The sequence below is a fragment of the Mytilus californianus genome, unplaced genomic scaffold (assembly GCF_021869535.1).
Source record: "Mytilus californianus isolate M0D057914Y unplaced genomic scaffold, xbMytCali1.0.p SCAF_3, whole genome shotgun sequence".
NCBI lineage: Eukaryota > Metazoa > Mollusca > Bivalvia > Mytilida > Mytilidae > Mytilus > Mytilus californianus.
The window spans coordinates 72,189,366-72,204,185 of NW_026262679.1; the positions used below are offsets into that span (position 1 = coordinate 72,189,366).

The 14,820-nt window shown below is 32.5% G+C and overlaps 1 protein-coding gene across 14 annotated transcripts in view; it reads right to left on the minus strand.

Annotated features, from left to right (window-relative positions):
* LOC127735024 (gamma-adducin-like) overlaps nucleotides 1-13,617 on the minus strand; it is a 67,603-nt gene extending 53,986 nt beyond the window's left edge. For 12 of the 14 annotated variants that reach the window (XM_052245096.1, XM_052245095.1, XM_052245092.1 and 9 more), the window contains exon 1: nucleotides 13,466-13,617. The gene's annotated coding sequence lies outside the window, so the exon portion shown is untranslated. Of the gene's footprint in view, nucleotides 1-5,211; nucleotides 5,389-5,411; nucleotides 5,572-13,465 lie in introns of those variants that run through there. The other 2 variants (XM_052245091.1, XM_052245090.1) reach the window with 2 other exon arrangements.
* Between the last annotated feature and the right edge of the window lie 1,203 nt (nucleotides 13,618-14,820).

The window sequence follows — 14,820 nt, forward strand, 5'->3', positions numbered from 1 at the left end:
ATCAAGCATGCAAAATATGACCGACAGACATACCATGACATACAATGTAGCCCATCGCTTTTACAAGTATACAACCCACTGATGTGCATGTGCAATGTAATGTGTTTGTGTGTCAGGAGAGGGGGATAATATAATAATAGACCTACATTTCTATAAATAAGTTCTATTGACTAGATAAGATTTTCTGGATTTCAGATACTAATCTATAGAAAAATCACACTGTTCAACAGGCTAAAAGAAAATGAGTTACCATTTTTTTCATCTTCTGAAATAAGTTTTGCTTTTGATCTTTAGAATGCATTTTTTTATTGGTATTTGAATCCTCAGGAGTTCTTTTAACAATTCTTTCAAACAGCCAGCACTACATTGAGCACTAAATGGCTGCCTTACTTCCAGGACTTCATTTTGTGTAAATGGAAAAATCTGTACAAACATGTATATGTATAAGATTAATTTATGTACATTTGAAGAAATCACCAAAAGAACTCTTGAGCTGGGTTTATTGAATGAACTGTTACAATTTTCAATGAATATCAATATCAACACACAATTGCGTCCAACTAGAACTCTTGGTCTAGTGGATAAAAGTATTGCATGTCTAAAAGAAATCGTTTTCATTATATGCTTATGCAATATACATTACCAATGGCCTTTAACATTTACAGAATTTAGCATTTGCATAACTGTAGTCTAATCTGTAATAGACATGTATGAATATTGGATTTGAGTAGCTCCCAAAATCTAGAAATTTGATAAGTTAAATTGTATATTATGTATAAATCTGCTATTAAAACATCAATACCTTGCATTATTACTTTAGACCCACATTGAAGATGCAAATAAATACTTTAAAACATTACCATATGCATAAACATGAACTACACTTGGTGATATACAAAATGTACATGTATCTTCATAAAGTTGTATAACAATAGGGTTACATTTTTATGTACTTGTAAATTGGTGCAGAAATACATGTATACTGAAGTAATCAGTTTGTGATTAACACTTTCATTCCATGGGAACATGCATACAATTAGTCAATAATTTACTATCATTCAGTATGGCAGAACCCCCTTAACTATCTCTCTAAAGGTCAAAACTATAAATTGATAACACATGGCTGTATTTTATCAAACAGGAGTACATTTTTCCTACAATAATTGGGTTAAATATTCAGGTGTGTTTCTCTGAAGTACTAACTTGCCTACTCTTAATTATTTGATCAAGCTGTGTGTCATCATTGAAGTGCTATTTTAATGGAGAGAAGTCCAACACTACCAACAATTAAGGGTTTAAATGCTGACAATTGTTGGCTTTCTAAGCTCATTTTTCGGTTGCATACATTGTATTATAGATACATTTTTGACAGTACAAAGAAAGCCAACTTCCCATGAAGAGCCCTGCTGCTAGTTATATAAGGGAAAATTTGACCACTGATTGCAATATATGCAGTTGACGATTTTTAAATACAGGTTGAATAAAAAAAGATCTATGGTGAACATTTACAAGACAGGCACTCAGTGAACCCAAAGACAGAAAACACCAGACAACAACCAGAGGGCAACATACAGCCTTCAACAAAAGACAGGTGTCGGTTCCATGTACATACAAAATAAAATAGAAGGTAATTGTATTCTGATCCTCAAATAGTCAATGGTATGTATACAGAAATGCGGAAATGAGTAACCAACTTTTTAGTTGTCATACATTTTACTCTGAATTGGTCAAAACCAATCGGACCCTTAGTCTAAATCAATGACACAAAATGTGCATAGTACCTGTACATTTACTCGAGCTCCTTTATTACAAATACAAGTCACAAAAACTTCTAAGATTAGCCTAAAGTCAACACAAAATGGCTGTTAATTAGTATGTACATTGTGTGTCTATAATCAATGCAATGTCTTCAACAACAGATTATATCCAATTTCTTGGTTGTCATGATGATGTAACAGAATGTTTCAAGTGACAAATAGAGCTTGTCACTATCAATGATTCCTACCAATTTTTTTAGTCATTGGCTGATTCATTTCATTGATTTTTTGAAGATCTAATTAAAGCTTATTACTCTGACCCATTAAAATAAACCATATCAATCAATTAAACAGACAATGGGGGACAAATCAATAGCCACTGTCTGATAAAATAATATTGAAACATGCCAGGTTAACAAGAGTGGGAGTTCATTAATCTGTAAATGTGATAAACATAACAATGAATGGGTGGAATATGAAAAATGTAGTACAAAGATGGTGGCGTCTATTATAATAAGGATATGACTATACATGTATAGTTTGAACCTCTGTTAAATGTTTATCTTCAGGAGACAATGTTTCATTGATAAAATAGAAAATTTGTAAAGTGTAAAGTTAAAATAAAAAGTACCAAGGCATACGTGTATATATACTCAGATAACTCTTATCTGTTCACACAGAACTTATGAATCATCTTTTTCCATTGTTTATTCTCATATAGATCAAATGAAAAAGAAATGATATATTTCAATTTGGGACAATCAACTTACATTTGCAATTCTTTCACCTTAAAACTAAAATGTGTGTTTGCTGCACTTAGCTGTTAATGACCAGTTCCCTAAAGACAAAAAAACAAAGGTAAACTGAGTTTTTCTGTGCATATTGATGTGTGTTTGTTTATTCCACATTGGCTAGAGGTACAATGTACATGTATAGGGGGAGGGTTGAAATCTCACAGAACATGTTTAACCACTGCCAAATTTTTGCGTCTGTCCCAAGTCAGGAACCTCTAGTCTTGTGAGTTTTTTAATTTTGGTTCATTTATATATTTATTTTGGAGTTAAGTGTGGCATCCATTTTGCTGAACTAGTATACATTATTGTTTAGCTGAAGGTGTGGGATTTTCTCACCGTGTTCAAGACCCATTGGTGGCCTTGGGCTGTTTTTTGCTCTTTGGTTGGGTTATTCTCTCTTTGAATAATTCCCCATTTCTATTCTCTATTCTGTGTGTATAGAGATTCCGAACCAACCTCAAATTCTAGGATTTCTTCCCAAACTTACTAATTTTGGAAATGACTAACTTTTATTAATCAAAATATGTGATTAAAATTGATCACACAAACTTTAAAACATTGCCAAATTTGTCTTTGACAAATTGCAAAAAAATTGTAGAGGTTTTGATAAGCTGTTTAAATTTAAAACCATAATAAAAAAAAATCAGTGACAAAAAAAACCCCCAAAAACTCACAACTACCTGGATTGTATAGATCCTATGATTTTAAAGGAAACCCTGAACAGACATATTTTTGGCCAGGCTCAAAAAATGGACATTGCAGCCAGTACAAGTAGAAAATAGGGACCCCTAGGCCTGCCTACCAATGGGCTCCCACATGTTAATGCTTCACTACAAAAAGCCCTAAATCCCCTCTATGTTATATATATATGTCAGTACCATTGCCTAATGAAAGTAGGGCAGCTAATATGATACAAATTATACAATCCATACATTTTAATGGAAAAGAGAATTGATGTATGTTAGTGGAATCCAACAGACTCGCTTAGCCATTTTTAAGGGCCTTTATATATGCTTACAGCATAGGCTTCTGTAACTGTAACTAACTAACTACATGTCTGCGATAAATCACGTCTCTGAAGTGTACATCATGTATAATATATCAATCCCAGTTTTGCATAGAAAGGCCATGCATGCATATACATACATGTACATATTAAATAACATCTGTCAGTCTTTCCCCATTTTACCCTCTGTATAAATAAACAGTAATGTCAGCATGATTCAAGTCAATCCATAGGGTGTAACCAGTCATTTCTTCCTCTGTTGGTAATTAACATACTTTACAAATAGGATGTATTATCAATATAACATCTTTTTCATTAACTACAGCTATAAAAAATATTGCTTATTTCAAATTTGATTGTAATTTCTTTAACTGAAAAAGTTTGATCAATCATGCTTGTTCATACATTTAAATTTGCAATTACTGAATTAGTGCTTTATATATTACAATCAAATATGATGGGTAATTTTTAATTAAGTGACACACAGAAATTATCCTTTTGTTTCTTTTCCCATTGTAGTAAATACAAGGCATATAAAAAAGATGTGGTATGATTGCCAATGAGACAACTCTCCACAAGAGACACAGAAATTAACAACTATAGGTCACTGTACGGCCTTCAACAATGAGCAAAGCCCAAACCGCACAGTCAGCTATAAAAGGCCCCGAAATGACAAAAAGCACTGCAGTTAATGAAGTACTTTCAAATTTAACCATTTTGATTTTGCTAATTTACAATGAAATGTATAAACTGTCAGCTGTCTGAAATTGACACTGAATAAAATGTTGCTTAACAAAACAAAATGTCTATTGCACTTGAATGATAACAGACAGCCTTCTGTTTGTTTTACTGGTTCAAATCTGATTGATAATGTGATTACACAAATGAAAGATCAAATAGCAAAGCACTTGAAAATACTACATGCTTTCACAAACAATGCATTGCAATTCAATTTTCCATGAAATTTTAAGAACAAACACTCGAACACAGGTGGGCGGTGTGCAGAAATGCACTTTTCTTGAAATAAAATTATCTTGATTTCAAATACAAGTGTAAAGAGTGCAACTGCATATTTCTTTTCAAATAAAAGATAAAAATGCGTTCACTATTTGTTCATTTAGCAGTAATGTTATCGTCAGGGTTCTCACTAAGGCTAGTCCATGACAGTCCTGAACTCATGAAAATCTGTCTGGACTCATTACTCTCTAAAATGGTGAGTTCAAAGAAGCATCAAGATTGTAAAATGCTGTATCAAATTATAATTGTAGCACATGTATCATCATTTAATATCAAGAGTTTAAAAATTTAAATTTGAAGTCATAATGACATTTCCTCGCTCTTTTTTGTCATGGAGACAGATACAATGTATCATAAATTATGTAATATTTCATCTTCTCACTGATGGACTAACAATGGCCAAAAAGGACGATTCCCAGCTGGACTCGCCTTGAAAAATCCCAAGTGAGAACCCTGATCATGTACATGTATTCCATAAATTTTGCTGAAAAATTGCAAATTGAAAACAAAGTGATACATGTATACATGTAAGTTTACTTTGTACAAAACTGTATCATGCCTACATGTATGTATTTAAAAAGAGAAAACAAATGCACACTGGACCATGCAAAACAAAATTCCGAACCCTCACCATTACCTGTGAAATTGGACTAGGCCTGTGTCTGGTTTGTAGTTTGCCTTGTAAAGGTACACATGTAAATTACCATTCACTATTGTAATCCGAAAAAAAATATAGACAGACGAAACCGGACATATAATTATAATATCACCAATTCTATCAAATCTGAACACAGATTGCTCACAAATTACATTCCATGAATCACATAGTTTCCTTACCAGATCAATAATATAAAATTTTCCTCGATTTTCTGTGATTACTTATGATCTGACATGCTAGGTCAACAGATGGTAAATTATTCCATTTTTCTTCAAAAATAATTTTACAAAAGCAGGTTGTTATCCATAGTCAGGGGAATGTGTATTATCAAATCAGCTTTAACAGCATGTCGAAAATGTTAGAGGCAAAGCAAGGGGAAATAATCCTTGGTTATTCTGATGTGATGTCAGTGAGGCCAACATAAGGTTAAATAAAAGACAAAAACTTGCATAACTAATTATAACATCAAAAGGTTTCATCAGGGGAACCTTTTATTGCAAGTGCAAAACTGTATAAATTATATTTCAGGTACAATGTACAGAAAATATAGACGAGTGTCATCACAGAAAGATGCTTAATATAAACATACAAAAGAAGACTACCCAAGACTAAGATTCCAGAATCAGCTTGGTACCATTTCTTTCTGAGCTTGCAGCATTAAAAGGTTATCGGATGTCAGAAATCTAAATGAGTTGATCTTATCAAAAAGACAGTTCAAGATAAACTGTTGAAGCCTATGGAGATGCACTAAAAATGGCTTAGTAATTCATATTCCTTACAAAAGTATGAATTTATTAGGCTAACATTTTTTTTAAAAAGTACATTAACACTGTTCTTTGAGTACAATATTGGTATGTGCTTAAGTCAGCTTTTAATTAATAAAGGTAAAACATTTTTTGAATTCTGATCAGAAGTGCTACATGTACATTGTAAATACAGCGATATAAAATTGAGAATGGAAATGGGGAATGTGCCAAAGAGACAACAACCCAACCAAAGAGCAGAAAACAGCCTAAGGCCACCAATGGGTCTTCAACACAGCGAGAAAATCCCGCACTCTGAGGCGGGCTTTAGCTGGCCCCTAAACAATAATGTGTACTAGTATGAAAATGGACGTCACACTAAACTCCAAAACATATAAATGAACTAAAATTTTAAAAAAATGGAAAATCCCCCTTTTTTTATGAATAAAACCCTGTAACTCGGAAACGTAAAATCTAAAACTTATAAAAATTGAAAGGGAGCTCATGTCAGTAGATATAAACAATTCACCAAAATTCCTTGCAAGTTGGTGAAAGCATTCTTGAGTTATTGTCGGAAAACTGGAAAATCCCCCCTTTCTTAATGACTCAAAACTCGGAAACGGTAAATCTGAAATTTATAAAAAACGAAAGGGAGCTCACGTCAATAGATATATAAAACAATTCACCAAAGTTTCATGCATATTGGTTAAAGCTTTTTTGAGTTAATGTCCGACATGTTGACGATGGACGGACGGACAGACGGACAGACAAACGGTCAACGGTATACCATAATACGTCCCGTAAACGGGCTTATAAAAAAACATGAATATTTGAGTTTTGTCCGCTAGGTTAAATTTTATCTCATGAGATTATTGTTATCTTCTATTACTTCCATCAAAAGACAAAAACCTGAGACCTTGAGGAATCCTAGAAAAATAAATGTATACCCATTCAAGCTTATATCAAAATGTTTCAACAGCCAGTCTGGATTTTTTTATATATATATATACAAGTCTAAATTGAAAACTACGTTCAAACCTATGATTGCGTTGGATAAAATCCGCAATTTTTATAAGTGATTAGTGTGCATGCAAAACAAATTTCTTGGTTGAGGGGTCTAAATATGATGCCTCTAATTTATATACTAGTACAGTAGTCAAGTATAAACAGCATATAATCTGACATATAGATCTTACAGATTTTGAACAGATAAGACTAGTGGCATGTTTTGAAATAATACATGTGTCATCAACAGTTCAAGTAATCAAATTGATAACTAATTAAATCAATATGAAATTAGTAACAACATGATAGATGTAGTAACATGTATAATTCATAGACTAAACACTATAAGTGTGATAAGAGAACCTAGCTTCTTACTAACCCCCCATAGAGATCACAACATATTTATTTACTGGTCAGTAGAATGAGAACAAAAAGGATTTTAACATGTTGATTTAATAGAAAATGCTGCCTTCAATCAATCCCATCTCAAAAGAAAAATATCTCCATGATGAAAGATATAACTGTAGTAGTGTTTATGCTGAATCAGTCTGACCAGAAAGAATATATATATATACATTTGTTTCAATTCCCTGCTAAAAATTGCTTCGCTTTTTTTATTTTTCTTGGGATGCAAATTTGTGATGAACCAATTATTGCATTTTTTAAGCAATATCTTGGCCTTTATTCTTATCTTCAATTTCAAATTGGCAAAATTGTCAATAATAAATACACTGAAGGTAATTTTGATAGTATATATACAGATGTTGAAAATGGCAATACTGGTAAATTATGCAGTACATTCAATGTCGATGAATTACATGTATGACTGAAGGTGCAGAACCAAATAATCTCTCTGGAAATGAGAAATGCCAATGCATAGGAATCAATATTCACTATATATTGTCTATATACAGTTTAACAATATAGATTTTGTATGTGTAATTAAAAAATGAAATGAAAATAATAAGGAATTACATGTACTAAAATGCACTTTCAAGTTAATATCCTTCCAAGGATAACCTATGAAAGCTTTTCTGCTGATTTCCAACCTCCTTAAAGTGTAAATGGCTTAATGACGCTTATATTAAAAATAAATAAATTTCAACCTTGATCTGTATTATGTGGTAATAAGCATTGTGTATAAGTTTCATAACATTTGGTTGAGGCAAACTAAAATCAGAGAATGGAAACGAAAAAATTTAGCAATTTTTATGTTTATAAAGGGACATAACTCAAGAACAGTAAAAGTGATGCCACCCATTTTCAAACTTGATCTGTGTTTTGTGGTAAAATATCATTGACTTACAATGTTCCATACAAAATATCATTGACTTGCAATGAACCATACGAAATATCATTGATTTACCATTAGTGGTTAAACTGACCTTATCACATACACTCTCAACAACAACAAAAATTTTACCATTCTTTTTTTAAATATGACTTTAAAAATTTGGGTGATTGAGACATGAAAACAATGTTACAATTTAAATGTCCAATAAATGAATTAAACTCTTTTTCAGGTGAGCATGTGTAAAGCTGCACGAGGAAGCAGTACAGGAATAATTTGGGAAGTTGCAAGTGCGAATCATGTTTCATTTTTAAGCAGGTTTAATTGGTATAAAGACACCAAACCGTTTAATTGAATTTAGTGGTCAAATTGTTCCTCTCTTCTGTTTATACGATATGCCAAGACTGGTCACAGGTACCCAGAACATTGAACCATGACAGCAATAGCATCAAATGTCCGAGGTCTACAAATATCAGCAAAAAGTCAGAAACTGTCTCTGTGAAACAGCTTATGTGCCAGACATCCTTCTTTGTCACAGTACTGAAATCCCAGAATCAACTTGCAAGGGCTGATGGTGCAACAGAACAAGGGGCTGGGAACTGCAAAACTTAAGACGAGTCTGGTTCAGCGTGTCATGGTTTTGGGTACCATATCCTACACCAAAACAACTCAACTGCACACATCCCTGGTAACCTTCACATAACTCAATACAGAGATCAGGTTTTGACACCAAAAATGCTGCAATGTTCCTTTAAGTCAGGTGATGAAAAAATTTACTCTCACAATCTTAATTCAGTGCATTTATATTGGTAGAAAAACTTGTAAACACAAAATCTCTTTGTTATCAATTTTGATAACCCAAGTGCAAAACTGTATAAATTATATTTCAGGTACAATGTACAGAAAATATAGACGAGTGTCATCACAGAAAGATGCTTAATATAAACATACAAAAGAAGACTACCCAAGACTAAGATTCCAGAATCAGCTTGGTACCATTTCTTTCTGAGCTTGCAGCATTAAAAGGTTATCGGATGTCAGAAATCTAAATGAGTTGATCTTATCAAAAAGACAGTTCAAGATAAACTGTTGAAGCCTATGGAGATGCACTAAAAATGGCTTAGTAATTCATATTCCTTACAAAAGTATGAATTTATTAGGCTAACATTTTTTTTAAAAAGTACATTAACACTGTTCTTTGAGTACAATATTGGTATGTGCTTAAGTCAGCTTTTAATTAATAAAGGTAAAACATTTTTTGAATTCTGATCAGAAGTGCTACATGTACATTGTAAATACAGCGATATAAAATTGAGAATGGAAATGGGGAATGTGCCAAAGAGACAACAACCCAACCAAAGAGCAGAAAACAGCCTAAGGCCACCAATGGGTCTTCAACACAGCGAGAAAATCCCGCACTCTGAGGCGGGCTTTAGCTGGCCCCTAAACAATAATGTGTACTAGTATGAAAATGGACGTCACACTAAACTCCAAAACATATAAATGAACTAAAATTTAAAAAAAATGGAAAATCCCCCTTTTTTTATGAATAAAACCCTGTAACTCGGAAACGTAAAATCTAAAACTTATAAAAATTGAAAGGGAGCTCATGTCAGTAGATATAAACAATTCACCAAAATTCCTTGCAAGTTGGTGAAAGCATTCTTGAGTTATTGTCGGAAAACTGGAAAATCCCCCCTTTCTTAATGACTCAAAACTCGGAAACGGTAAATCTGAAATTTATAAAAAACGAAAGGGAGCTCACGTCAATAGATATATAAAACAATTCACCAAAGTTTCATGCATATTGGTTAAAGCTTTTTTGAGTTAATGTCCGACATGTTGACGATGGACGGACGGACAGACGGACAGACAAACGGTCAACGGTATACCATAATACGTCCCGTAAACGGGCTTATAAAAAAACATGAATATTTGAGTTTTGTCCGCTAGGTTAAATTTTATCTCATGAGATTATTGTTATCTTCTATTACTTCCATCAAAAGACAAAAACCTGAGACCTTGAGGAATCCTAGAAAAATAAATGTATACCCATTCAAGCTTATATCAAAATGTTTCAACAGCCAGTCTGGATTTTTTTATATATATATATACAAGTCTAAATTGAAAACTACGTTCAAACCTATGATTGCGTTGGATAAAATCCGCAATTTTTATAAGTGATTAGTGTGCATGCAAAACAAATTTCTTGGTTGAGGGGTCTAAATATGATGCCTCTAATTTATATACTAGTACAGTAGTCAAGTATAAACAGCATATAATCTGACATATAGATCTTACAGATTTTGAACAGATAAGACTAGTGGCATGTTTTGAAATAATACATGTGTCATCAACAGTTCAAGTAATCAAATTGATAACTAATTAAATCAATATGAAATTAGTAACAACATGATAGATGTAGTAACATGTATAATTCATAGACTAAACACTATAAGTGTGATAAGAGAACCTAGCTTCTTACTAACCCCCCATAGAGATCACAACATATTTATTTACTGGTCAGTAGAATGAGAACAAAAAGGATTTTAACATGTTGATTTAATAGAAAATGCTGCCTTCAATCAATCCCATCTCAAAAGAAAAATATCTCCATGATGAAAGATATAACTGTAGTAGTGTTTATGCTGAATCAGTCTGACCAGAAAGAATATATATATATACATTTGTTTCAATTCCCTGCTAAAAATTGCTTCGCTTTTTTTATTTTTCTTGGGATGCAAATTTGTGATGAACCAATTATTGCATTTTTTAAGCAATATCTTGGCCTTTATTCTTATCTTCAATTTCAAATTGGCAAAATTGTCAATAATAAATACACTGAAGGTAATTTTGATAGTATATATACAGATGTTGAAAATGGCAATACTGGTAAATTATGCAGTACATTCAATGTCGATGAATTACATGTATGACTGAAGGTGCAGAACCAAATAATCTCTCTGGAAATGAGAAATGCCAATGCATAGGAATCAATATTCACTATATATTGTCTATATACAGTTTAACAATATAGATTTTGTATGTGTAATTAAAAAATGAAATGAAAATAATAAGGAATTACATGTACTAAAATGCACTTTCAAGTTAATATCCTTCCAAGGATAACCTATGAAAGCTTTTCTGCTGATTTCCAACCTCCTTAAAGTGTAAATGGCTTAATGACGCTTATATTAAAAATAAATAAATTTCAACCTTGATCTATATTATGTGGTAATAAGCATTGTGTATAAGTTTCATAACATTTGGTTGAGGCAAACTAAAATCAGAGAATGGAAACGAAAAAATTTAGCAATTTTTATGTTTATAAAGGGACATAACTCAAGAACAGTAAAAGTGATGCCACCCATTTTCAAACTTGATCTGTGTTTTGTGGTAAAATATCATTGACTTACAATGTTCCATACAAAATATCATTGACTTGCAATGAACCATACGAAATATCATTGATTTACCATTAGTGGTTAAACTGACCTTATCACATACACTCTCAACAACAACAAAAATTTTACCATTCTTTTTTTAAATATGACTTTAAAAATTTGGGTGATTGAGACATGAAAACAATGTTACAATTTAAATGTCCAATAAATGAATTAAACTCTTTTTCAGGTGAGCATGTGTAAAGCTGCACGAGGAAGCAGTACAGGAATAATTTGGGAAGTTGCAAGTGCGAATCATGTTTCATTTTTAAGCAGGTTTAATTGGTATAAAGACACCAAACCGTTTAATTGAATTTAGTGGTCAAATTGTTCCTCTCTTCTGTTTATACGATATGCCAAGACTGGTCACAGGTACCCAGAACATTGAACCATGACAGCAATAGCATCAAATGTCCGAGGTCTACAAATATCAGCAAAAAGTCAGAAACTGTCTCTGTGAAACAGCTTATGTGCCAGACATCCTTCTTTGTCACAGTACTGAAATCCCAGAATCAACTTGCAAGGGCTGATGGTGCAACAGAACAAGGGGCTGGGAACTGCAAAACTTAAGACGAGTCTGGTTCAGCGTGTCATGGTTTTGGGTACCATATCCTACACCAAAACAACTCAACTGCACACATCCCTGGTAACCTTCACATAACTCAATACAGAGATCAGGTTTTGACACCAAAAATGCTGCAATGTTCCTTTAAGTCAGGTGATGAAAAAATTTACTCTCACAATCTTAATTCAGTGCATTTATATTGGTAGAAAAACTTGTAAACACAAAATCTCTTTGTTATCAATTTTGATAACCCAAGAAATTTAACAAAATTTGTTGCTGCGGAGCTCATGACTTTCACATTCATCCATTTCCTCATACATTCCAGATGTCACATTGTGTGTTAAGTTAACTCACAAGTCGAAACGGTCTATAAAAGGTAAAATATTTGTGGAGAAAAATGAATAAGGAATGATTCAAATGATGTATATAAAATTATAGTTTATTTGTTAGTAGTTCTACATGTACAAAAATATATTACATATATACTTTGAGGCAGAAACTTGTCTTGTGAAATATTTGTCTTTAAGGACTATATATATGCTACACAAATCTATAATTTTGTGACTTATCTAGGACAGGGTGGGTGCAGAATGTGGTGTTAAGTTGGAAATAATGTAGGACAGTCTATTTTATTTCTTCTATTGTTTTACTGTTTATTATTTTGTCCAGTTTATAGTTACAATCACATTTTGTTCATGTTTTTTTTTATAGAATTAAAATGTATGTACGCTAAAAATGAAAATTGCACTTACATGTATATGCAAGATCAAAATTGTTTCATCTCAAGTGTTACAAGAGTCTTGTCAATTTGAGTGTTGGTTAGTGAGTAAAAGGCAATACTTTATCAGAACTTTCTGATGTTTTGAAGATGCTTTTGATAACATCCGACCTTGACAGTTGCAAAATATGGCGACAGAAAACAATAATTTGATTTTTTCCGTTGCTTCTGAATATTACAAGATATAAACTTCCACGAAAATGTTACCGAACATATTTTCGCATCAAAACAATTCTGTTAGTATACAATTGTATTGCACATAAGTTGACAGTAGACGGACAAGTTTAAAAGTAAGCACTGTTACTGTCTTCACCGGCAGCAGAAGCCGGTCGGACATTACAAATTATCCTTTGATGAGTCGAATAGGGGTGTGCTTTCGTTAGTGGTTATTGACGTTCAATTACTTACCTTTGTATCTGCCACGAAAATTATTTGATCGTTCGTATGAAAGACTACAATCCCCGCCAAATTTACATTGGCCCCTTTGAACGCAGACAAGGCTTTCCCCGATATGCAAATGAGTTGGTTCTAAAATTAGTTCCACTGGCTATTCCATCTATTGAATACGCCTTTTGTAATCACCAGTGCATGTATTGATTGCTTTGATAAAAGCGGTCAAGAAATGTAAATAATACACTGCATGGGATACTGATATTAATTGCAATAAATATTTTGAAATGTAAACAAATGTTATTAGTTACAAAATTAAGGTATACACAACAACAGACATAAGAAAGAGGGAGGAAATTCACCGGAAATATGCGCTAGCTTCCTGAATAATGACATCACTCTTTAGTCTGTAAAGGGAAACCATTCAAACTCAAGTTTATATTATATGAGCGCGAAATTTAATAATCATAATTTTATTTGCAAATTGCACCCATATGGGTCAAGCGAAAAAAGAACACATAAAATATAACACAATGCTAAAACAACCTATGACACAATATATCAGTACAACAGTCAAGAATTACTTGTCAGTTTAACCAGAGACATATAATACACTGTATTATATGCACTGATTATATGTCTCTGGTTTAACTAAACATAAAACAAACAAAAAAAGTACTGTACGATTAATGTAACTTTTGATTGACATGGACCCCATTTTTGCAACCCTAAAGATTGCTTTATAAAGTCACCAGTCCAGATAATGTCAAAAATTCAAATTCAAGATTTAAGATGTTTTCGCTTGAACAGTGAATGGGAATTTGTTGAAAACCAGTTTTTAAAGTAATTTCGTCAATCAATTTTGGTTTTGTAAAATGTTATTTTATATAATCTAAGAAAAATACATTTAAATTTTGTTTTTCAAAGAGAATAAGAGAGAAAAAAAGACGAATTTAAATACCCATATACAAAATTGTAATATATCCAGAAACTGAGAATGTGATTGCTGGGTAACAGCAAAATTCAACACGACGTCCTTTAAGGTACAACCATGCATAGAATGCATAAATACATATCTATGGTTTTCACTCATTAACTTTTAACTGTGCACTGAGAAAGATAGATTGGTTGGTTGATTGACTGATTGATTGAGGTTTGCTTAATGCCAAGTGTCAAATATTTCATAGATATTCAGGACGAGAAAAGAGTAGAGGAAGCGTCAATCGTTCTTGTCGTGTTGCTAATGGTAAATTGGTAAATACACATTCAGTGATGAGTCTCATTCGGTGATGTCACAATCGAGGAAAAGACTGACATGTCAAATAGAATATTTTATCATATATAGTACTAAATATAACCGGCCGAATAATTCA